Here is a 22,685-nt window from a genome sequence, read left to right on the forward strand (position 1 = left end):
AGCAGATAAGAGAAGAAGCGTGGCTCAGTGGACAGAGCACGGGCTTTGGAGTCAGAGGTCTTGGGTTCAAATCCCCACTCCGCCACTTGTCAGCTGTGTGACTTTGGGCAAGTCACTTAACTTTTCTGTGCCTCAGTTACCTTATCTGTAAAATGGGGATTAAGCTGTGAGCCCCCCGTGGGACAACCTGGTCACCTTGTAACCTCCCCAGCGCTTAGAACAGTGCTTTGCACATAGTAAGCGCTTAATAAATGCCATCATAAAAAAAAATTTAAAAAGTGGCAGAGTCTGGATTAGAACCCACGACCTCTGACTCCCAAACTCGTATTCTTGCCACTAGGCCATGCTGTTTCCCATAGAACCCCCCGGATTGATTCGATGCGATCCGATCCTGGCCGAGGTAAGAGGCAGACCTCCGCAGCCCACCGCCCCGCACCCGCCCAGCACAGCGATGGGCAACGCGAAGCCAAATTCCCTCCTTAAAAATCGGATGCCAAGATGAATGAGAATCAGCGCCCGGACACGGCCGGGTGGCAGGCTATCGATTCGCCCTGGCCATGGAGGTGGGAAGGTATTTTCATCGGCTTCGGGGACCCCCAGGAGAGCAGGACAAGACAGAGAACATCAGGAAGGGAGAAACAGTCAGGGTTTCGCCTACTAGGCGCAGAGGGGGAGGATGAAGTGTCCAGTACGGTACTCTTAGTGCACAGATGCCGGGCCTACAGTGCCCAGAGGGAGAGGGGGAAGTCCAGGACCATGCCCATTGTGTGAGGGTGATGAGATTCAGAGTGCATAAGTACAAAACTAAATTCCACGTCTTCCCTTTCCCCATCCCCACCCTCTCCACCCTCCTAGTAAACTCCACATCTTCCCTCTTCCCACCCCAACCCTCTCCAACCTCCTACTAAACTCCACATCTTCCCTCTTCCCACCCATACCCTCTCCACCCTCCTAGTAAACTCCACATCTTCCCTCTTCCCACCCCAACCCTCTTCACCCTCCTACTAAACTCCACATCTTCCTTCTACCCACCCAAACCCTCTCCACCCTCCTACTAAACTCCACATTTTCCCTCTTTCCACCCAAACCCTCTCCACCCAGCTATTCTCTCATCACTATTGACAGCACCACCATTCTGTTTCAAAACAGAATGAACGCTGTTTCGAAAAAAAAAAGCAATCTTGGCATTATCCTTGACTCCTCTCTCTCCTTCTCATCACATATTCGGTCAGTCAGCATTCCTGTTGGTTCTTCCTCCACAATATTCATTCATTCAATCGTATTTATTGAGCGCTTACTGTGTGCAGAGCACTATACTAAGCGCTTGGAAAGTACAATTCGGCAAACAGATACAGTCCCTACTCAACAACGGGCTTCCAAGACTGTGGGGGAATCTCAAGAACCCATCCTTTATTCTCCATCCAAACTGTTACCATGCTGGTCTAAGCACTCGTCATATCCCGTTTCTATTATTCATTCATTCATTCAATCGTATTTATTGAGCGCTTACTGTGCGCAGAGCACTGTACTAAGCGCTTGGGAAGTACAAATTGGCAACATATAGAGACGGTCCTTACCCAACAATGGGCTCACAGTCTAGAAGGGGGAGACAGACAACAAAACAAAACAAGTGGACAGGTGTCAAGACGTCAGAACAAATAGAATTAAAGTTAAATGCACATCATTAACAAAATAAATAGAATAGTAAATGTGTACAAGTAAAATAGAGTAATAAATCTGTAAAAACATTTATACAGGTGATGTAGGGAGGGGAAGGAGGTAGGGCGGGGGGGATGGGAAAGAGGATAATAATTGTGATATTTGTTAAGCACTATGTGCCAAACCTTGTATTAAACGCTGGGGATAGATACAAGATAAATCAGACACAGTCTCTGTTTCACATGGGATTCCCATTCTAAATGGAAGAGAAAACAGGTGTTGAATCCCTATTTTGCCGATGAGGAAACTGAAGAACAGAAAAGCCCAATTATGACACTTGCCTGCTCTGTGACCTTGGGCAAATCATTTAACTTCTTTGTGCCTCAACGTCTTCATCTGCAAAATTGGGATTCAATACCTATTCTCCCTCCCACTTAGACTGTGAGCCCTTTATGGCTGATTATCTTGCATCTATCGACTCTACCACGTATGCTTGGCACATAGTAAGCACTAACAAGTGCTATCATCACCATCCTCATCATCATCTCCCCATCAGATTCTCTGCCACCTATGAATTTGGGTCTGTACCCCTGAAACACTTTGGTATTCACTCTACCACCTCTCCAAGAGCACTCGTGTCCATATCTTATACTGGCTTGCTTTTCCTACCTGTAACTTATTTTAATGCCTATCTCCCCGGCTAGATGATACGTTCCTTGAGGACAGGGATCAAGTCGACCTTCTCTATTGCATTCTTCCAAGATCTTAGTATAGTGCTCTGCACACGGTAAGTGCTCAGTAAACACCACCGATTGATTGCTACAGGGAAGGAGATGGTCCAGTACGGGCCCACAGTGCAGAGGGGAACTGGGAAGGTCCAGGGCCAAGCCTATAAAGACAGCAGCGTGGCTCAGTGGAAAGAACACAGGCTTTGGAGTCAGATGTCATGGGTTCAAATCCCAGCTCCGCCAATTGTCAGCTGTGTGACTTTGGGCAAGTCACTTCACTTCTCTGGGCCTCAGTTCCCGCATCTGTAAAATGGTGATTAAGACCGTGAGCCCCACGTGGGACAACCTGAACACCTTGTAACCTCCCCAGCGCTTAGAACAGAGTTTTGCACATAGTAAGCGCTTAATAAATGCCATTATTATTATTATTATTACCCCAGCTCTCAGAACAGTGCTTGACAAATAGTAAGCGCTTAACAAACACCAGTATTATTATTATTATTACCGCTACTCCCCGTTCCCAGGATTCGCCACGCACCTCGCCCCCAGTGGCAAACCCTTCGCTGGCCTGGGCCCCGAGGTCGGCCGGGTGGTCTCGGGGTGGCCGTGTCCGGGGGTCGCCAGCCGTCCCCCTTCCCCACTCAGCGTGGCTTAGTAGAAAGAGCCCTGGCTTGAGAGTCAGAGGACGTGGGTTCTAATCCCGGATCCGCCATTTATCTGCTGTGTGACCTTGAACAAGCATCTTAACTTCTCTGTACCTTAGTTATCTCATCTGCAAAATAGGGATAAGACTGTGAGCCCCACATGGGGCAACCTGATTACCTCGTACTTATCCCAGTGCTTAGAACAGTGCTGGGCACATAGTAAGCGCTTAACAAATACCATTATTATTATTATTATTATTATTATTATTATTACCAACTCCTGCTGTTTCACTGGGCTTTGGGAGACACGGTTTGGCGCAGCGCCTAGCTCAACGTTGAAGCTCCTGGTGGGCAGGGAACGTGCCTGCCAGTTGGGTTGTATTGTGCTCTCCCAAGCGCTTAGTACGGTGTTCTGCACATGGTAAGCGATCAATAAATATCACTGATTGATTGACTAACAGTCAATCATTGACTGATTGACTGATTAACAGAGAAGCCGGACGCTCTGAGCGACTAAGAAGATTAGCTGTAAACTCGTCGTGGGCAGGGAATGCGTCTGTTCATTGCTCTGTTTTACTCTCCCATGCGCTTTGTGTGCTTTGTACACAGTAAGCGCTCAATAAATACAACGGCGTGAATGAATGAGTGAATGAACTGGCAGCTGGAGACCCCCGTCCCCCTTCTGGCTTTCACTTTATCCCTGCCTCGGGCTTTTATGTGCGAAGACTAAACCCCTCTTTTCCTCATCTCCCACTCCTTTCTGCGTCACCATGATTTGCTCCCTTTGCTCTTCCCCCCTCTCCCCGCCCCACGACACCTAGGTATGTACCTGTCATTTCATTTAATAATAATGGCATTTATTAAGCGCTTACTATGTGCAAAGCACTGTTCTAAGCGCTGGATTTATTTCTATTGATGTCTGTTTATTTATATTGATGTCTGTCTCCCCCCCCCTCTGGACTGTGAACTCTACACGGGCACGGATTGTCTCTCTTTATTGCTGTATTGTACTTTCCCAAGCGCTTAGTCCAGTGTTCTGTACGCAGTAAGGGCTCAATAAATACGACTGAGTGAATAACCATTCCGACAGGCGGGTTGACTTGAATCCTCGAACCCGCAAGAGGGGCTGATTAGGGTCGCTTTAGTTAGCAGATTCATTCAAGCGTATTTATTGAGCGCTCACTGTGTGCAAAGCACTGTACTGAGTGCATTATGCTGATGATGAGCATAATTATTTATAAAAAAAAATATGGTACGTGTTAAGGGCTTACTACGAGGCTCACCTCCTCCAGGAGGCCTTCCCAGACTGAGCCCGCTCCTTCCTTTCCCCCTCCTCCCCCCATCACCCCACCTTACCTCCTTCCCCTCCCCACAGCACCTGTATATATGTATATATATATATATTTGTACGTATTTATTACCCTATTTATTTATTTATTTTATTTGTACATATTTACTCTATTTATTTGGTTAATATGTTTTGTTTTGCTCTCTGTCTCCCCCTTCTAGACTGTGAGCCCACTGTTGTGTAGGGACCGTCTTTATATGTTGCCAGCTTGTACTTCTCAAGAGCTTAGTACAGTGCTCTGCACACAGTAAGCGCTCAATAAATACGATTGAATGAATGAATACGAGCCAAGCACTGTTCTAAGCGCTGGGGTAGGTACGAGATAATCAGTTTGGACACAGTCCCTGTTCCCCATGGGGCTCTTCGTCCTAATCTCCATTTTACAGATGAGGGATTTGAGGCCCAGAGAAGTGAAGCGATTTACCTAAAGTCACATAGCAGAAAAGTGGCGGAGCTAGGATTGGAACAGCGTGGCTCAGTGACAAGAGCCAGGGCTTGAGAGTCAGAGGTCTTGGGTTCTAATCCCGACTCCGCCACTTGTCAGCTGTGTGACTTTGGGCAAGTCACTTTGCTTCTCTGGGCCTCAGTTCCCTCATCTGTAAAATGGGGATTAAGATTGTAAACCCCACGTGGGACAACCTGATCACTATGTTCGTTTAATCATTCAATCGTATTTATTGAGCACTGTTTGCAGAGCACTGTACTAAACTCTTGGGAAGTACAAGTCGGCAACATATAGAGACGGTCCCTACCCACCAGAGGGCTCACATTGTATTCCCCCAGCGCCTAGAACAGCGCTTTGCATATAGTAAGCGCTTAGCAAATGCCATTATTACTATTATCATTATGACCTTCTGACCATGCTGCTTCTCCACGACGAGATTGATGCGAACTCCCATTTGATTTTCTGTTCCGGGAGAAGGGCTGGAGCTTCTCACTAGGGCTAAAATCTTCTGCCAGGCCGGGTTTCTTGTAAACTACCTTTACGTGTGAGTGAGTGAGTGAGTCAGTGTGCGTTTGTGGGAGTGCGTGGGCAGCTGCAGAGCCAGTAACAACCCCGCGTTTTTACTTTACGACGTGCGAATACAATATAGCTTAGAGTTCCTTCAGTGGGTCGGTTTATGTGGCTATATTCTCCTTAATGTGGAAGCCGTGGCGCTAATACCCCTCTCTCCAGATGGGCCGTTCGCTCCTGTCTCCCTTCCAGACCCTATGTGGCGCAACGTTTAGACTCCACGTCGTGGGCGCCTGCATAATTCGCCTCCGCTCCTCTGCCGCTAACCTCCTCACTGGGCCTCGTTCTCGGCTGTCCCACCGTGGACCCCCGGCCCACGTCCTTCCCCTGGCCTGAAATGCCCTCCTTCCACGCATCCGCCAAGCTAGCTCTCTTCCTCCCTTCAAAGCCCTACTGAGAACTCACCTCCTCCAGGAGGCCTTCCCAGACTGAGCCCCCTCCTTCCTCTCCCCCTCTTCTCCCTCCCCATCCCCCCGCCCTACCTCCTTCCCCTCCCCACAGCACCTGTATATATATTTGTACAGATTTATTACTCTATTTATTTTACTTGTACATATTTACTATTCAATTTATTTTGTTAATGATGTGCATATAGCTTTAATTCTATTTGTTCTGATGATTTTGACACCTGCCTACATGTTTTGTTTTGTTGTCTGTCTCCCCCTTCTAGACCGTGAGCCCGTTGTTGCGTAGGGACCGTCTCTATATGTTGCCGACTTGTACTTCCCAAGCGCTTAGTACAGTGCTCTGCACACAGTAAGCTCTCAATAAATTCGACTGGATGGATGGATGGATGGATGGATGGATGGATGGATGAATTAATTAATGTGTGAAGCATCCTCCCGAGGTCCCCCCGCCGCCGAGGTCTCCCCTCCAGGCCCAAAGGAGCGCACTGGCAGCGGCCGAGACAGTGAGCAATTGCTTGCAGGCTCAATCGTATTTATTGAGCACTTACTACATGGAGAGCACTGTGCTAAGCGCTTGGGAGAGTACAGTGCAACACTAAACAGACACATTCCCTGCCCACAACGAGCTTACAGTCTCGAGGAGGAAGGGGGGAGGGAGGAGAAGAAAGGCAGACATTAATATAAACAAATAAATGACAGATATGGACAGAAGAGAAGCAGCGTGGCTCAGTGGAAGGAGCCCGGGCTTGGGAGCCAGAGGTCATGGGTTCTAATCCTCACTCCGCCACTTGTCAGCTGTGTGACTTTGGGCAAGTCACTTCACTTCTCTGGGCCTCAGTTCCCTCATCTGTAAAATGGGAATTAAGGCCGAGAGCCCCACGTGGGACAACCTGATCATCTTGTATCCCCCAGCGCTTAGAACAGTGCTTCGCACATAGTAAGCGCTTAGCAAATGCCATTATTATTAGGTGTAATAATTATTATCTTCTAGACTGTGAGCCCGTTGTTGGGTAGGGGCCATCTCTATATGTTGTCGACTTGTACTTCCCAAGCGCTAGCGCAGTGCTCTGCACACAGTAAGCCCTCAATAAATACGAATGAATGAGTGAATGAACATAAGTGCTGTGGGGCTAGGAGGGGGGATGGATAAAGAGAGCAAGTCAGGGCGTTGCAAAAGGGAGTGGGAGAGGCCGCCGATATAATCAATCAATCTAATCAATCAATGGTAACGAATGCTTACTCTGTGCAGAGCATTGTATTAAGCGTCTGGGACACCTCCTCCAAGAGGTCTTCCCAGACTAAGCCCCACTTTTCCACATCTCCCACGTCCTTCTGCGTCATCCTGAGTTGCTCCCTTTACCCATCCCCCCTCCCAGCCCCACAGCACTGAAGTCCATATCTGTCATTTTTTTTTATATTAATGTCTGTTTATTTATATTGATGCCTGTCTCCGCCTCCCCCCCCATCCCTCCAGAATACGAGCTCGTTGTGGGCAGGTATTCACTCATTCATTCATTCATTCAATCGTATTTCTTGAGCGCTTACTGTGTGCAGAGCACTGTACTAAGCGCTTGGGAAGTACAAGTAGGCAACATATAGAGTCGATCCCTACCCAACAACGGGCTCACAGTCTAGAAGGGGGGGAGACAGACAAAAAAACAAAACAAAGCCAAAAAGAACCAAGTAGAGGTATTGTCTCTATTGCACATTGTACTTTCCCAAGCGTTTAGTCCAGTGTTGTGCACACAGTAAGCGCTCTACTGAGCGCTTCATTCGATTGAATGAATGTATGCATAATAGAATTGATAAACGCGATCCCTGCCCACAAAGAGCTTACAGTCTAGAAGGGGGCCATCCAAGCAGTGTTGTCCTGAAGGCAGGAGGAAATGCCAGATTGCAGGAAGAGGTCGGGGATGAAGAGGGGAGTTTGGGAATCATCCGCATAGAGTTGGTAGTCGAAAAAAAATAATAATAGTATTTGTTAAGCGCTTACTGTATGCCAAGCACTGTTGTAAGCACTGGGATAGATACAAGGTTATCAGGTTGTCCCACGTGGGGCTCACAGTCTTAATCCCCATTTTACAGATGTGGGAACTGAGGCCCAGAGAAGTGAAGTGCGTTGCCCAAAGTCACACAGCTGACAAGTCGTGGAAGTAGATGGAGAAGAGAAGGGGGCCCAGAACTGAAGCTTGCCCTCCCCCCCTCCATAATCAGAGGCGTTACTCTCTCTCTATATATATAGAGGCGTTACTTTATATATATATAAAGCCTATGTTATATGCCATAGTTCTATAGCAGAGAACAATGCCATAGTTCTGTGGCAGAGAACTGTGCTCTCTGAAAAAGCCAATGACACAGGTATGAGCAAGGTCAGTTAAGTTTTCAATTCAATACTGACTTCCGTTAATATAGACATTTAATGTATGCATGTATGTATATACCTTCTAGACTGTGAGTCCGTTGTTTGGTAGGGACCGTCTCTATATGTTGCCGACTTGTACTTCCCAAGGGCTTAGTACAGTGCTCTGCACACAGTAAGCACTCAATAAATACGATTGAATGTATGTATGTATGTATCTATCTATCTATATATTATAGATTGAATGTATGTATATATCTATAGATCTATCTATGTATATATGTATATCTATATATATGCATATAAGTGTATCTATATATTATAGATTGAATGCATGTATATGTACACATACATTCAATCTATAATATATAGATATACATATATACATATATAGATATACATATATACATATGTATAGATATAGATATATATACCCCCTCCCAAGGGCTTCAGGACCACTATTTCCTCACAGAAAGGGAATCGGGGCCAAGTTGGCTCTTGCGGGTGGAGGGGAGGGGGATGCGAAGCAAAGTAGACAAGTCAGAGGGGTGTGGGTGTGCGAGTGTGGGTGGGTGTGTAGGTGTGGTTGTGTGCGACAGGGGAGGGCCGGTTGAGGTATTGCGTGGAGCTTTTGCACGATGACATCAGAGGTGCAAAGACTGGATCTAGAGGAACAGGGGAATCTCTTTTTGGTGGAGGGAGAGAGACACACGCCCTTAACGCTGACCCGAGACGGCAGGGGTTGTATGCGGAGGGGCACACTTGCATTTCCTGCACCTTGTAACTATCCCAGCGCTTAGAACGGTACTTGACACATAGTAGGCGCTTAACAAATACCATTATTATAAGTGCTGTCCACTTGGATTTCCTGCACCGTTCCTCCCCTCAGCCCGCCGGCCCCTCGAGAAAAGAGAGAAGATCACGGTCGAGAGAAACCCAAAATTGTGGGAGCAAGGATGAGAGACAAAGAAGGGAGAGGGGCGCCTAAAGCTAACATCTTCGGCCTGCGAATCCCCAAATGAAAATAATTGTCAATTTTTAACGAGAGAACTGATGGAAGAAGATAGTTTTCCTGCAGCAGAATTGCACTTCTTGGGCGCTCGCATGCTCGCTCCAGAATACAGCATTGTAACAATCCCCAGATATTGAGATATAAATAAGATGAAATATCCACTCACACTCTTCTACTTGGCAACAGCCAGAAACCTCCTTTGGATTACTATTCCCGTATTCATGTTCATGTCTAGTAAGAAAAATTAAGTCAGTGAATAATCGAGAATTACCCGGTGACCTCATCTCTATTTGTTTTATGTAACCATCATTATTTTCTTTATTCAGCATATGTTTCAAAATGAAGCAAAAGAACAGAAAATAACTATTAATAGTGTCACATCTGAAACATACCAACACACACGAACAGCTAGCTTTATTTGTAATTACAGTTTTTAAAAGAACATCAACAAATGGAACACGACTGCTTAAAAACTCACTCCATAAAGAACAGCTATGGATTAGGCTTTTCGCAGGGTAAAATCAGGGTAAGAGGACACAAATGCGATTATTTTCAAGTATAGAAAAAAGAGTTAAATCGCTTCTTTTTGGTAGGATCTTTAACGTTGATTTGACCAAATGGACACTGCAGAAGAAATAAAATAAATCACTGTTGCAGCATGTAGCAGTCAGAATTAAAAAGCACATCATTGCTTATGGCTTTTTTTAAAAAAAGGTTTTGTAAATCACCTTAAACAAATCATTTGATCTATGGTGCCCTCCAGACTGAAAGGAGAAATAACGGTCGCTTCTAGCAAATGGTCCTAATTAGTGTCCAAGAAACCACTTCCTAAATGTCTCTCCAACTTTGGGGATTTTATTGTCCTAAATTCAGTCTTTTTTAAAACTCTCCTCTATTTGGGACCTTATACCATTCTTCATCCTAAAGACTGGGTTCTCAAAAAAAGCTAATGACACAGGTATGAGCAAGGAGGCCAGTTACGTTTTCAATTCGATTCTGACTACCATTAATATAGGCATTTAATGGCTATTTTCAACTACTTAAAGGACCCATCAAAGGAAATTATCTTCCAAGAATACCCTAGTCCCGTGCAGTTGGGCTTTTTTTCCCCATACACACACATTTAATCAAACTTCTTCGAAAGGGTCTTAGTAAAAAAGAAATACTTGATATTTCACTTTAGAAGCACTGACTTTAACTGGACTTTCAAATCGGTTGAAAAGTCAGAGCAGAACCCCTTACCCCCCACCTGAAAGGGGCAACGTTTAAGTTGCTTTTTTGTCCTAAATCGACACCAGTTCATTTGCCCCTGCTAGTTTGCTTACCTCCCTATTAGACCTGGAAAAGAGAAAACAAGGATTTTTGCTCCTTCTTCTTTCCTTTCTTCAACTTTTCGTCCTAGTGATGTGCCCCGAATCCGCAATTATTTTGAAAAGCGCGCCAGGCGATGTCAACGCCCCGCCCCCCTCCAACATTTATTGCGATTTACTTTTCAGGGAAGATGTGGTTTTTTAATTAATCCAGGTTGACCAACTCTTGGTCGAAAAAGGCAATGGGCCCTTTTTAAAAAAAAAGGAACGAGGGGAAACGAACCCACTGTTTCTGGGGCCTTAGTCAGCGACATCGCCCGCCTCTTTTCATGGGCTCTTTGGGCTTACCTAGTGAACGTAACTTACTTGTAACACTGAAAAGGTTTTTTTTCCCTATAATAAAGAACTCCAGTGAATTTCAAATCACAGCATTTCAAACAGGAATTGACATTCATGTGAAATGTTGCAATAGCCCGTTAACTTTAAAGGTCCTCCGTTGGCCCTTAAAGACTTCGTTGTCCTTGGCTCGCTTGCTTCTAGAGAGTGCCCACTAGGTCCCCTGATCTTGTTTTTTCAAACCATCTTTACGAAGTTACAGAAGTGCTTTAAGCTGCCGTTGAAATAATACGAGTTTCCTACTCACGTGTCTACAGGCGGAACCACGGCATCTTCCTCTCTGCAAGGGGGCATCTTTGGTGAGGACCCAAAGGCCAGTGGTTGGATCCACGTAGGTTGTTGGACCAGCCTTAAAGGTAATAAAGCAAACACTTGGTAAACCGACGCTTTCTTTCGTCTGTTCATTGCATTGTCTCTTCACTGTGCTTTCATCTCTCAGGTGCCTAAATCTGAGACTTCCCAAGAGCCAACACATGGGCGATTAGTGATTGAATGCATCCACACGCTGTGCATAATCTAATTTTACGTCGTGGAAGGAAGATGAACCGTTAGGGCAAATGAAGACTAGAGAAGCAGCGTGGTTTAGTGGAAAGAGCCCGGGTTTGGGAGTCAGAGGACGTGGGTTCTAATCCCACCTTCGCCACTTGTCTGCTGTGTGACTTTGGGCAACCCACTTCACTTCTCTGTGCCTCAGTTACCTCATCTTTAAAATGGGGATTAAGACTGTGAGCCCCACGTGAGACAACCTGATTACCTTGTAACTATCCCAGCGCTTAGAATGGTACTTGGCACATAGTAAGCGCTTAACAAATACCATTATTATAATTATAAGAAAACAAGCATTAGAGACTCTCCCCAAAACTTTTAAGCAGTAATAGCAGTTTCTGCTTCAGTAGTTTTTCATTTGCTTGCTTAGTGTAATTTAACAATAGGCAATGGGAATGATGTTGAAGGTGGTTGTGCTCCCTTAGTAGAGTAGATGTAAATGGGTGTGTTGAAGGGGAAGTCGGATGGGAGAGGTTAAGCCTTCTGAAAGGTGCTAATCGAAAGAAACGGCTGCTGTAATTTTACAGTCTTCTTGGTACTTTTGATGTTTTTACAGCGTTGCACTTTTTATACCATTTGCCTTTTCGAAACGTTCTTGGTTTTATTTTAAAGGGAAAAGAAGATTGTTATAAAATATTAACACTCACTGCTTTCAACTGCTGTTTGATCAAAAGTAACTTTTAGCACCCCAGCTTTAACGCTGAAGAAGCACATTGAAATTTCCAATCACGGTTCAACTAAGTCTAAGTGGCCTCGGTAAGCGGAGAAGATAAATACCACGGCCTCCTCCGGGGTGGAGATGGGTTGGCTGGCACTGCCCCGTGGAATTTCTCTGGGCTTTCAGCACACTCGGTTCTGGGGCAAAACTGGGTATTTCTCTGGGCCTGGAGATTTCCGGGGTTATTTATAAGGTGCCGCAGTTCTGCGACCCTTAACTTCTCTGTGCCTCAGTTACCTCGTCTGTAAAGTGAGGATTAAGACTCTGAGCCCCACGTGGGACAGGGACTGCGTCCAACCTGATTAGCTTGTATCTACCCCAGCGCTCAGTACAGTGCCTGGCTCATAGTAACGGCTTAACAAATACTATTAAAAAGGAGAAAGAAGTCTTGGACACAATATTCTAGATTATAAACTCTATCAGTACAGTGCCTGGCTCATAGTAAGGGCTTAACAAATACTATTAAAAAGGAGAAAGAAGTCTTGGACACAATATTCTAGATTATAAACTCTATCTTATGAAAATACTCCTATAGCTTCAGGATCACTTCTAGACTGTGAGCCTACTGTTGGGTAGGGACCGTCTCTATATGTTGCCAACTTGTAGTTCCCAAGCGCTTAGTACAGTGCTCTGCACACAGTAAGCACTCAATAAATACGATTGAATGAATGAGTGAATGAATCCCTTCCTGGAGCGAGGGTTACATTCGGTTTAAAAGCTCGTTGTGGGCAAGGAATGGGTCTGTTTATTGTTATATTGTACTCGCCCAAGCGCTTAGTATGGTGCTCTGCACACAGTAAGCTCTCAATCACTACGAATGAATGAATAATAACAATAATGGTATTTAAGCGCTTACTATGTACCAGGCACTGTACTAAGCGATTTGCTACAAGCAAATCGGGTTGGACAGAGTTCCTATCCCCCATGGGGCTCCCAGTCTCGATCCTCATTTTCCGGATGAGGTAACCGAGGCCCAGAGAAGTGAAGTGACTTGCCCAAGATCACGCAGCAGACAAGTGGCGGAGTCAGGATTAGAACCCATGACCTTCTGCGCTCAGGCCGGTGCTCTCGGCGTGCTGGTAGGCCCTCATGCTGGAGGACGGAAGGTCTGGACGAAGAGCAGCCAGTAGCCGCAGGCTCGACTCCACCGTGGCTAGGAGCAGGGACGGACAGGTGGCCAGTGACTGGTCATTGTTGGATTTCTCTTCCTCAAGCAGTCGTTCAGGCCGCTCAGACAGGACTCTTGTACATATTTACTCGTGTACATATTTCCCATTCTATTTATTTTGTTAATGCTGTGCACATAGCTTTAATTCCATTTGTTCTGACGATTTTGACACCTTTCTACATGTTTTGTTTTGTTCTGTTGTCTGTCTCCCCCTTCTAGACTGTGAGCCCGTTATTGGGTAGGGACCGTCTCAGTATGTTGCTGATTTGTACTTCCCAAGCGCTTAGTACAGTGTTTTCACACAGTAAGCTCTCAATAAATACAATTGAATGAATGAATGACACGGAGGGCCTGTCCTGCAGCGCCTGCCGCAGGGGCTCAACGCCCACCTCCGCCCCCGTCATCTTAATAATAATGATCAATCAATCAATCGTATTTATTGAGCACTTACTGTGTGCAGAGCACTGTACTAAGCGCTTGGGAAGTACAAGTTGGCAACATATAGAGACAGTCCCTACCCAACAGTGGGCTCACAGTCTAAAAGGGGGAGACAGAGAACAAAACCAAACATACTAACAAAATAAAATAAATAGAATAGATACGTACAAGTAAAATAAATAAATAGAGTAATAAATATGTACAAACATATATACATATATACAGGTGCTGTGGGGAAAGGAAGGAGGTAAGATGTGGGGGATGGAGAGGGGGACGAGGGGGAGAGGATGGAAGGGGCTCAGATGATAACAATAATAATAATCATATTCATTCAATCATATTTATTGAGCGCTTACTGTGTGCAGAGCACTGTACTAAGTGCTTGATGATGGCAATTGTGAAGCACTTACTATGTGTCAAGCACTGTTCTAAGCGCTGGGATAGATGCAAGGTAATCAGGTTGTCCCACATGAGGCTCACAGTCTTAATCCCCATTTTACAGGTGAGGTAACTGAGACACAGAGCAGTGAAGTGACTTGTCCAAAGTCACACAGCTGACAAGTGGAGGAGCCGGGATTAGAACCCATGACTCTGACCCGGGCAATAATAATAATAATATTAATAGTATTTGTCAAGCGCTGACCATGTGTCAGTCCCTGTTCTAAGCGCTGAGTTGGATACAAGCAAATCGGGGTGGACACAGTCCCTGTCCCTCGTGAAGCTCACAATCTCGATCCCCATTTCACAGATGAGGGTACTGAGCCCCAGAGAATAATAATTAATAATAACGATGGCATTTGTTAAGTGCTTACTAGGTGCCAAGCACCGTTCTAACCACTGGGGTAGATATAAGGTAATCAGGTTGTCCCATGAGGGGCTCACAGTCTTAATCCCCATTTTACAGATGAGGTGACTGAGGCACAGAGATGGGAAGCGACCCTGCCCAAGGTCACACAGCAGACAAGTGGCAGAGGCGGGATTAGAACCCATGTCCTCTGTCTTCCAAGCCCGTGCTCTTTCCACTAAGCCACGCTGCTTCTCTAAGTGAAGTGACTTGCCCAAGATCACCCAGCAGACAGATGGCAGAGCCGGGATTATGGCCTTTGGACTCCAAGGCCTGGGCTCTACCCACTAGGCCACTCTTCTGTCTTCTGGTAGCAGCGTGGTTTAGTGGAAAGTCCCGGTCTTGGGAGTCAGGGGTCGTGGGTTCTAATCCTGGCTCCGCCACTTGTCAACTGTGTGACTTTGGGCCAGTCACTTCCCTTCTCTGTGCCTCAGTTCCCTCATCTGTAAAACGGGGATTAAGACTGTGAACCCCGCGTGGGACAATCTGATAACCTTGCATCCCCTCCTAGCTCTTAGAACAGTCTTGGCACATAGTAAGCGCTTAACAAATACATTATTATTATTATTATTATTATTATTATTATTATTATTATTATTATTATTATTATTATTGTCTGTGGTCCCCTTTTCCGGTCCAGGGCTGGAGGCGATCAAGAAGCTCCGCCAAGGGGGCACCTGACAAGTGTCTCTTGCAGAGCAGCACAGATCCAAGCGCTTAGTACAGTGCTCTGCACACAGTAAGAGCTCAATAAATACGATTGAATGAATGAATGAATGAATCCAGCACCCCGGCAGTGCCCACCCAGGCCTACAGAGTAGTCGGACAGTGCTTGGCACATAGTAAGCGCTTAACAAATACTATTATTATTATTATTAATGATAATAATAATAATAATAATAATAATAATAATAATAATAATAATAATAATAATAATAATAAAATGAGCCCGGTCATCCGGTCCAGACCTGCCCAGCCCAGCCCCACGTGCGGCAGCGCTAAGGGAAGACCGCGCCGAGCAGGGAACCTGTCTGCTGATTCTCTTGTGTTGGACACTCCCAAGCTCTTAGTACAGTGCTCTGCACATAGCAAGCGCTCAATGAATAGCATCGATTGGTGGTTGATTGAGCGCGGCTCGGGGAAACCACTCTTACCTGGCTCAGTGGAAAGAGCACAGGCTTGGGAGTCAGAGGTCATGGGTTCAAATCCCGGCTCCGCCAATTGTCAGCTGTGTGACTTTGGGCAAGTCACTTCACTTCTCTGGGCCTCAGTTACCTCATCTGTAAAACGGGGATTAAGACTGTGAGCCCCACGTGGGACAACCTGATCACCTTGTATCCTCCCCAGCGCTTAGAACAGTGTTTTGCACATAGTAAACCCTTAACAAATGCCATCATTATCACCTGCCTACGTGTTTTGTTTGCTTGTCTGTCTCCCCCTTCTAGACTGTGAGCCCGTTGTTGGGTAGGGACCGTCTCTATATGTTGCCGACTTGTACTTCCCAAGCGCTTAGTACAGTGCTCTGCACACAGTATGCGCTCCATAAGTACGATTGATTGATTGATTGATTGTACTTTCCAAGCTCTTAGTACAGTGCTCTGCACACAGTAAGCGCTCAATAAATACGCTTCCTTCCCTTCCCCACAGCACCTGTATATATGTATATATGCTTGTACATATTTGTTACTCTATTTATTTATTTATTTATTTTACTTGTACATATCTATTCTATTTATTTTATTTGGTTAGTATGTTTGGTTTTGTTCTCTGTCTCCCCCTTTTAGACTGTGAGTCCACTGTTGGGTAGGGACTGTCTCTATATGTTGCCAACTTGTACTTCTCAAGCACTTAGTACAGTGCTCTGCACACAGTAAGTGCTCAATAAATACGATTGATGATGATGATGATGATTGAATGAATGAATTCGCGGAGGGACACTGACACTGCACGTAAGGCGCTTTGCGCCTCTGTCCGAGAGCGCACAGTTAATGCGGGAGCGCACGGTTGCTCCGGGCTTGCAAAGTTGATACATACTTATTACTCTATTTATTTATTTATTTATTTATTTTACTTGTACATTTCTATCCTACTTATTTTATTTTGTTATTATGTTTGGTTCTGTTCTCTGTCTCCCCCTTTTAGACTGTGAGCCCACTGTTGGGTAGGGACTGTCTCTATGTGATGCCAATTTGTACTTCCCAAGCGCTTAGTACAGTGCTCTGCACATAGTAAGCGCTCAATAAATACGATTGATTGATTGATTGATTCATGGGCACACAGTTCAATCGGGCGCGCACATAATAATAATGATAATAATGGCATTTATTAAGCGCTTACTATGTGCAAAGCACTGTTCTAAGCGCTGGGGAGGTTACAAGGAGACCAGGTTGTCCCACGGGGGGCTCACAGTCTTAATCCTCATTTTACAGATGAGGTAACTGAGGCACAGATAAGTGAAGTGACTTGCCCAAAGTCACACAGCTGACAATTGGCAGAGCGGGATTTGAACCAATGACCTCCGACTCCAAAGCCCGGGCTCTTTCCACTGAGCCACGCTGCTTCTCTATGGTCCAGGAGCTCACCCAGACGCGCACAGTTGATCCAGGCGGGCACAGTTGGTCCAGGCGCACATCCAGGCGCGCACAGTTGATATAGGCGCACAACCAGGCGCGCACAGTTGATCCGGGCGCGCACAGTTGGTCCAGGCGCCCATCCAGGAGCTCTCAGTTGATCCGGGGGCTCACAGTTGATCCAGGCGCGTACAGTTGGTCCAGGCACTCACAGTTCATTCGGGCGCGCACAGTTGGTCCGGACGCACACAGTTGATACAGGCGCACATCCAGACACGCACAGTTGGTCAGGACGCGCACAGTTGCTCCGGGGGCGCACAGTTGGTCCTGACGCACACAGTTGATCCGGACGCGCACAGCTGGTCCAGGGGTGCACAGTTGGTACGGGCGCACATCCAGGCACACACAGTTCATTCGTGCACACACAGTTGGTCCGGACGCGCACAGATGATCCAGGCGCATACAGTTGGTCCAGGCGCCGCACATCCAGGCGTGCACAGCTGGTCCAGGTGCGCACAGTTCATTCGGGCGCGTACAGTTGGCCCGGACGCACACAGTTGATCCTAGGCCCTGCTGAGAGCTCACCTCCTCCAGGAGGCCTTCCCAGACTGAGCCCCTTCCTTCCTCTCCCCCTCGTCCCCCCTCCATCCCCCCCATCTTACCTCCTTCCCTTCCCCACAGCACCTGTATATATGGTTGTACATATTTATTACTCTATTTATTTATTTATTTTACTTGTACTTATCTATCCTAATTATTTTATTTTGTTAGTATGTTTGGTTTTGTTCTCTGTCTCCCCTTTTAGACTGTGAGCCCACTGTTGGGTAGGGACTGTCTCTATATGTTGCCAATTTGTACTTCCCAAGCGCTTAGTACAGTGCTCTGCACATAGTAAGCGCTCAATAAATACGATTGATGATGATGATGAGGATCCGGGCGCGCACTGTTGGTCCAGGCGCACTTCCAGGAGCGCACAGTTAATCTTGGCGCGCAACCAGGCACGCACAGGTGGTCCAGGCTCCCATCCGGGTGCGCACAGTTGGTCCGGACGCGCACAGTTGGTCCAGGCGCCCATCCAGGCGCTCTCAGTTGATCCGGGGGCGCACAGTTGGTCCTGACGCACACAGTTGGGCCGGACGCGCACAATTGATCCGGAAGCGCACAGCTGGTCCAGGGGTGCACAATTGGTCCGGGCGCACATCCAGGCACGCACAGTTCATTCGGGCACACACAGATGGTCCGGACGCGCACAGTTGATCCAGGCGAGCACAGTTGGTTCAGGCGCACATCCAGACGCGCACAGTTGATCTCGGCGAGCAACAAGGCGCGCACAGTTGGTCCGGGCGCGCACAGTTGATCCGGGCGCGCATCCGGCGCGCACAGTTGGTCCAGGCACGCACAGTTGGTTCAGGCGCACTTCCATGCGCGCACAGTTGATCTCGGCGCGCAACGAGGCGCGCACAGTTGGTTCAGACCCGCACAGTTGTCCGGACGCGCACAGTTGATCCGGGTGCTCATCCAGGCGCGCACAGTTGGTTCAGGCGCAAATCCAAACACGCACAGTTGATCTCGGCGAGCAACCAGGCGCGCACAGTTGGTCCAGGCGTTCACAGTTGGTCCAGATGCACATCCAAGCACGCACAGTTGGTCCGGGTGAGCACAGTTGGTTCAGACGCACATCCAGGCGCGCACAGTTGATCTTGGCGCGCAACCAGGCGCGCACAGTTGGTCCAGGCGCACATTCAGGCGCGCCCAGTTGGTTCAGGCGCACATCCAGGCGCGCCCAGTTGATCTTGGCGCGCAACTAGGCGCGTACAGTTGGTCCAAGCGCGCACAGTTGGTCCAGGCGCACATCCAGACACGCACAGTTGATCCGGGCGCGCATCCGGGCGCGCACAGTTGGTCCGGACGCGCACAGTTGATTCAGGCGCTCACAGTTGGTCCAGGCGCCCATCTAGTCGCTCTCAGTTGATCCGGGGGCGCACAATTGGTCCTGACGCACACAGTTGGGCCGGACGCGCACAGTTGGCCCAGGCGTGCAATCAATCAATCAATCGTATTTATTGAGCGCTTACTGTGTGCAGAGCACTGTACTAAGCGCTTGGGAAGTACAGTTGGCAACATATAGAGACGGTCCCTACCCAACAGCGGGGTTGGTCCGGGCGCTGGATGCCCCTTGTCCAGGGCGCCGGGTCTCAAGGCGCGACCCCGCGGGAGCTGGGGGTTGGGGGGTCTACTACGGAACCCTCCGGCGGGCCGGGAAGCCCCATCGCCCGGACCCCAGGGGCGGAAAGGGGACACCCTCCAGGATGTAATAATAATAATAATAATAATAATAATAATAATAATAATAATAATAATAATAATAATAATGGCATTTGTTAAGCGCTTACTCTGTGCCAAGGACTGTTCTAAGCGCTTGGGGCGGATACAAGGTGATCAGGTTGTTCCACGGGGGGCTCACAGTCTTCATCCCCATTTTACAGATGAGGTACCTCAGGCATAGAGAAGTGAAATGACTTGCCCAAAGTCACACAGCTGACAGCCGGGATTTGAACCCATGACCTCTGACTCCCAAGCCCGGGCTCTTTCCACCGAGCCACGCTGCTTCTCGTAGACTCGTGGCTCGGTGGAAAGAGCACGGGCTTTGGAGTCAGAAGTCGTGGGTTCAAATCTCGGCTCTGCCAATTGTCAGCTGTGGGACTTTGGACAAGTCACTTCACTTCTCTGGGCCTCGTTACCTCATCTGTAAAATGGGGATGAAGACTGTAAGCCCCTGTGGGACAATCTGATCACCTTGCAACCTCCCCAGCGCTTAGAACAGTGCTTTGCACATAGTAAGTGCTTAATAAATGCCATTATTATTATTATTATTAAGCTTCTTACGGACAGGGAGGATGCCTGACAACTCCATTAAATTGGAAGAGAAGCAGTGCGGCCTAACGGACAGAGACTAGGCGTGGGGGGCAGAAGGTCATGGGTTCTAATCTCCGCTCCGCCAACTGTCAGCTGTGTGACTTTGGGCAAGTCACTTCACTTCTCTGGACCTCAGTGACCTCATCTGTAAAATGGGGATGAAGACTGTGAGCCCCATGGGGAACAGGGACTGTGTCCAACCTGAGTAGCTCGTACCTACTCTAGCACTTAAAACAGTGCTTCATTCAATCATATTTATTGAGCACTTACTGTGTGTAAAGCACTGTACTAGGCGCTTGGGAGAGTACAATAGAACAACAAACAGACACATTCCTGCCCACAACGAGCTCACAGTCTGGAGGGGGAGACATTAATATAAATAGATAAAGTACAGATCCATAAATATGTGCGGTGGGAATGGGAGGGACGATGAATAAAGGAGCAAGTAAGAGCAGCACAGAAGGGAGAGGGAGAAGAGGAGAGGAGGGCTTAGTCAGGGAAGGCTTCTTGGAGGAGACGTGTCTTTGATAAGGGTTTGAAGTGGGGGAGAACAATTATCTGTCTGATATGAGGAGGGAGGGCAGCCAGGCCAGAGGTAGGATATAGGCGAGAGGCCAGCGACGAGATAGAGGAGATTGAGATACAGTGCTTGACACACAGTAAGTGCCTTAAAAATACCATTATTATTATTATTGTTATTGTTATTATCATCATCGTCATTATTATTACTCTCCCAAACGCCTAGTACAGCGCCCTGCTCTTAGTTGATTTTGACACTGTGGATCAGAAGATTAGACTAGAGAAGCAGCGTGGCTCAGTGGAAAGAGCCCGGGCTTTGGAGTCAGAGGTCATGGGTTCAAATCCCGGCTCCACCCCTTATCAGCTGTGTGACTTTGGGCAAGTCACTTAACTTCTCTGGGGCTCAGTTACCTCATCTGGAACATGGGGATGAAGACTGTGAGCCCCCCGTGGGACTACCTGATCACCTTGTTAACCTCCCCAGCGCTTAGAACAGTGCTTTGCACATAGTAAGCGCTTAATAAATGCTATTATTATTATTATTGTAACCTCCTCAGCGCTTAGAACAGTGCTTTGCACATAGTAAGCGCTTAATAAATGCTATCATTATTATTATTATTATTGTAACCTCCTCAGCGCTTAGAACAGTGCTTGGCACATAGTAAGCGCTTAACAAATACCATTATTATTATTATTATTATTATTCAGACCCCGCCCCTCGCTCGTCAGACCCCGCCCATTAGAGAAGCAGCGTGCCTCAACGGAAAGAGCCCGAGCTTTAGAGTCAGAGGTCATGGGTTCAAATCCCGCCATGCCACTTGTCAGCTGTGTGCTTTGGACAAGTCACTTCACTTCTCTGGGCCTCAGTTCCCTCATCTGTAAAACGTGGATGAAGACTGTGAGCCCCGCGCGGTACAACCTGATCATCTTGTAACCTCCCCAGCGCTTAGAACAGTGCTCGGCACATAGTAAGCGCTTAATAAATGTCATCGTCAATATTATTAAGTCAGACCACGCTCCTCGCTCGTCAGGCCCCGCCTATTGCTCGTCAGACCACGCCCCTCTCTCATTCATTCATTCATTCATACAATCGTATTTATTGAGCTCTTTCTGTGTGCAGAGCACTGTACTAAGCGCTTGGGAAGTACAAATTGGCAACATATAGAGACGGTCCCTACCCAACAGCGGGCTCACAGTCTAGAAGGGGGAGACAGACAACAAAACAAAACATATTAACAAAATAAAATAAATAGAATAAATATGTACAAGTAAAATAGAGTAATAAATATGTACAAACATATATACATATATACGTGTGTGTGTGTGTGTGTGTGTGTGTTGAACGCACGGGGGCCAGAGTTTATTAATAATGATAACAATAAGGATAACAATAATGATAACAATAATGATAACAATAATGATTCCAGACTGTAAGCCCACTCTTCTAGACTGTGAGCCCACTGTTGGGTAGGAACCGTCTCTATATGTTACCAACTTGTACTTCCCAAGCGCTTAGTACAATGCTCTGCACACAGTAAGCGCTCAATAAATACGATTGAATGAATGAATAAATACGATTGAATGAATGAATGAATAACGATGGCATTTCTTAAGCGCTTACTATGTGAAAAGCACTGTTCTAAGCGCTGGGGAGGATACAATGCAAGGTGATCAGGTTGTCCCGCGTGGGGCTCACAGTCTTAATGCCCATTTTACAGAGGAGGGAACTGAGGCCCAGAGAAGTGAAGTGACTTGCCCAAAGTCCCCCTCATCTGACAAGCGGCGGAGGTGGGATTAGAACCCACGACTTCTGACTCCCAAACCCGGGCTCTTTCCATCCACATCGAGAAGCAGCGTGGCTCAGTGGAAAGAGCCCGGACTTGGGAGTCAGATGTCATGGGTTCGAATCCAGCTCTGCCACATAATAATAATGATGGCATTTGTTAAGCACTGACTATGTGCAGAGCACTGTTCTAAGCGCTTGTCTGCTGTGTGACCTTGGGCAAGTCACAAGTTCTCTGGGCCCCAGTGACCTCATCTGTAATGGGGATTAAGACTGTGAGCCCCGCGTGGGACAACCTGATCACC

This window comes from Tachyglossus aculeatus, chromosome 4 (assembly GCF_015852505.1).
Source record: "Tachyglossus aculeatus isolate mTacAcu1 chromosome 4, mTacAcu1.pri, whole genome shotgun sequence".
NCBI lineage: Eukaryota > Metazoa > Chordata > Mammalia > Monotremata > Tachyglossidae > Tachyglossus > Tachyglossus aculeatus.